General features: G+C 39.2%; 1 protein-coding gene across 2 annotated transcripts in view; it reads left to right on the forward strand.

Moving 5' to 3' along the window:
• Positions 1 to 2,798: 2,798 nt before the first annotated feature.
• The window catches only part of LOC140381215 (multiple epidermal growth factor-like domains protein 11), a 156,792-nt gene continuing 155,616 nt past the window's right edge, over positions 2,799 to 3,974 (forward strand). For both annotated transcript variants that reach the window (XM_072465242.1, XM_072465243.1), the window contains exon 1: positions 2,799 to 3,052. The gene's annotated coding sequence lies outside the window, so the exon portion shown is untranslated. The remainder of the gene's footprint in view (positions 3,053 to 3,974) is intronic.

Genomic DNA, 3,974 nt, shown 5'->3' on the forward strand with positions numbered 1-3,974 from the left:
AAGTGCTCTGATCACGTGACCAGAGTGAGGACGTTTTAAATAAAAAAAATGATCAAAAACGGAGGGGAAACTCATTAAATTGCGTAAACATGAGACAGAAAACAAGTTGAGTTAAAAACACTATGCTGTATTGCTTTAATATTATTAATTATTTCGTTTTTAGGTCTTTTTTTTCGCACGTGTTGTGTCAAAATGCTCTTGATATTTTTTACTCTTTGGCAATAAAAACGTATAATTAACAAATGTAAAGCAAGTAAACGAATATGAAAGTTAATATATATTGCCAACTAATCTGTATTTATTGAAAGCGATGCAGATGTATTAGCATAAATCCTGATGGTTCCTTCTCTTTGAAAGTGATAGAAAGTAATACTAAATCAACTAGAAGCCTGGTAAATACGTGACTGGTAAATACATTGCCATATTCGAAAACATGTTTTATGGTAAAGTTATTTTTTTTTAAAGACGTACAAGTACAGAAGACACACAACTACGGTAGGTGAAGGTAAATGTACCGATTCAGTTGGCTGCCAAGCTGTTGTTGTTGTTGTTGTTGTTTTATGGCGGTTGGCATCCGAGTGTTGCATTACCGCCAGACTTTATTCCTCAGACGTTTCGTAGTCCTCAGACTCTGTCGTAGTCCGTAAAAGTACACCCATTAGAAGTAACAGAAGAAGAAGAAATCAACATCAAAGCATTCAATTCCTTTCCACTTTGATCTCATGGGCTTCAAAGACAATAACTTCATGGGCCTAGAAACGCCAAAGTGATGGAAGAAGGACGTCTAAAGGATAAAACGACAAAGACGTCCCATGACCTCATGGGCTTTGTACTTCCAAAGCACCGACCGTCAAAGAGGGCGAGGAAGGTGAAGAAGAGTCTCCCTGGAATAAAGCCGGTTGGTCTCTGACACAACAACTATTCTAGTCACAAAGACATATCATGACCTCATGGGCTTTGTAACACCAAAGCGATGGAAGAATAACTTTTAAGGACTACAACGATGTCTGAGGAATAAAGTCTGGCGGTAATGCAACACTCGGATGCCAACCGCCATAAAACAACAACAACAACAACAACAACGACTACGACAATGTCTGAGGAGAAGTCAAGGCACTGGAAGAAGAACTGTTAGGACTACGACACAGTCTAAGGAATAAAGTCTGGCGGTAATGCAACACTCGGATGTCAACCGCCATAAAACAACAACAACAACAACAACATAAAGTCTGGCGGTAATGCAGCACTTGGATGCCAACCGCCATAAAACAACAACAACAACAACAACAACAACAACAACAACAACAAGGACTACGACGATGTCTGAGGAATAAAGTCTGGCGGTAATGCAACACTCGGATGTCAACCGCCATAAAACAACAACAACAACAACAACATAAAGTCTGGCGGTAATGCAACACTTGGATGCCAACCGCCATAAAACAACAACAACAACAACAACAACAACAACAACAACAACAACAACAACAAGGACTACGACGATGTCTGAGGAATAAAGTCTGGCGGTAATGCAACACTCGGATGTCAACCGCCATAAAACAACAACAACAACAACAACAACATAAAGTCTGGCGGTAATGCAACACTTGGATGCCAACCGCCATAAAACAACAACAACAACAACAACAACAACACCACCACCAACACAGTGGTACGAGTCAACAAAGCGCAGAAAGCAGTCTGTGTGTGACGGTGGTGGACCTGCAGTGGTTAAAGGAGTCTCTCTCACATGGAGATCTCTGCTAACTGCAGTGTAAACTATTGGGAAACTATTACACAAATAAATCACATACATTACGAAAATCAGAAATGCGACCCGTGAAACCGTCCAAAAAACATGTTTCAATAATAATAAAGATCTTCTAGAACTAATAGTGTTCTAGAGGTACTAGGAAAACTTTTAATTTGTAATTCTGAAAAAAGTATATCATGCTCACTGATTGATGAAAACACTGCTAGAATTACTAGCTATTTTTATTACTACTATGATTAACTACTAGTTACAATTACTAGAACTACTTTCTAGTAATTGTAGCGTATGCAGTGTTTAATGTATTATGCACTCAGTCAACAATCAGAGTTGGGGGTAAAGCGTTAGGTGGTAACGCGTTAGAGTGTATAAATCTAGGATTAACACTATGTTATTTGGCTGTGCATATGACTGGTTTTTACTATTTTAAATACTATTTTAGTGTGTGTCATGTTTTTATTGATTTATTGTGACTTATGCTGTATTGTGTTTTTTATGTGTTTTTAAAATTGTACTTTTTAAAAAGAGTTGCATTTTTGTACGAATTGTCCTCGTGATTGAACATAAAAGATAAATAAAGCTCAGTCAAACGCATTTACTTTGCTTAATTATTTGATATTTTATGGGTTAGGTTAATATTTTCAGCAACTCAAAGACATTTTGGCAAACGGTATAAGTTATACAATCATATTAATTATTGGTAATATGCAAGAGTTACTTTTAAAAGTAGCGCTATAAACGCTGCTCTTTGGCTGAAGCAGCAGCGTGGACGGACTCATTCCTCTTGTTACGCTGGGACTCTTTGGCTGAAGCAGCAGTGAGGGCAGACTCATTCCTCTTGTTGCGCTGGGACTCTTTGGCTGAAGCAGCATTAGTAAGGGTGGGCTCGCTTCTCTTGTTGCGCTGTGACTCTTTGACTGAAGCGGCAGTGAGGGCAGCCTCACTTCTCTTGTTGCGCTGTGACTCTTTGACTGAAGCGGCAGTGAGGTCAGACTCGCTTCTCTTGTTGCGCTGTGACTCTTTGGCTGAGGCTGTAGTGTCGGTGCAGCGCTCCTCCTGCAGCGCTCCTCCTGCAGCGCTTCTTCTGCAGATCAGAGGCGATGCTCTCGGACCAAGTTGGACTCTACGCGCTCACGGATGCTCGGGACTTTTACTTTTCCCATAAAAAGGACTTTTAAACCAATAGATATTGCAGTATCCGCTCTTTCGCTGGCGTTTAACACTGGAAGACGTCTTTTGACCACGACTATGAACTTGATGTGAGGAGACGCCGTCGGAAAGGTAAGCTTCAGGCAATTTTGTTTGGGCAAAATTAATGATTTACTTGAGAAAACTTATTTAATTTGACATAAGTTTGCGGTGTTTCATTTGCATAAGCCTGTTTTTCCTTGCCTTTTCTGCTCTTTGGATACATTTTTGTATTTTTTAGTTTAATGTTTAAAAAGTGTTTTTAAAGTGTGTCTATGGCGATGCAAGTTCCTTTTTATAACCTCAAGTGCATTTTGGTAATTACAGTAGCCACTGAAACTCAATATTTAAATGTATAAATAAGAAAGAACAAACATGCAAAGCACAAAGTACAAGATCAGTTTTAAAGTAGCCAAAAGAAAGACAAAAATCATGGCAAAAATATATCACAAAATATCTGAACCCTGCATACTTACCAAATAAATATACATAAATATTTACAGAAGCACCAAATTAACTTGAATATAAGTAAAACATCCCATAACAGCCATATAAACACAAACTTATTTACTGTTGTGCCTCAAAGTGACATGAATACCACATATAAAACTTGTGTGAGCCTTTAAAACAGAAAGTGGATCACAAATACAGCCTACACATGAATTGCAGGTCATAGTAGGCTATAGAAAACTGTAAATATATGTGCAATATATGCATTCTTCTTGGGTGGTTGGATATATATTTATTTACTGCAACTTGGCCTGTCCTCAGCTCCTTTTACTTTACTCGCCGTCACATCCAGGAAAGTTTTCATCCGAATCTCGGCCTCTCCGACCTTGGCACTGGGCTGAATGCAATTAACAGCAGAAGGATCCGTCTGATGGGGCCCTCAGAGCGAAGTGAGACTACGAGAGCTGGAGAAAAGCCAGAAGAGTGCAGAAATGCTCTTGATTTGGTGTGCGTTTAGGTGCTGGTTGAGTCTGACCCTTTTGGAGAGCAAATATACGTCCTCCAC

This window comes from Eucyclogobius newberryi, unplaced genomic scaffold, assembly GCF_026437365.1.
Source record: "Eucyclogobius newberryi isolate DKJ021-1_F unplaced genomic scaffold, fEucNew1.0.hap1 SCAF_5, whole genome shotgun sequence".
Lineage (NCBI taxonomy): Eukaryota > Metazoa > Chordata > Actinopteri > Gobiiformes > Gobiidae > Eucyclogobius > Eucyclogobius newberryi.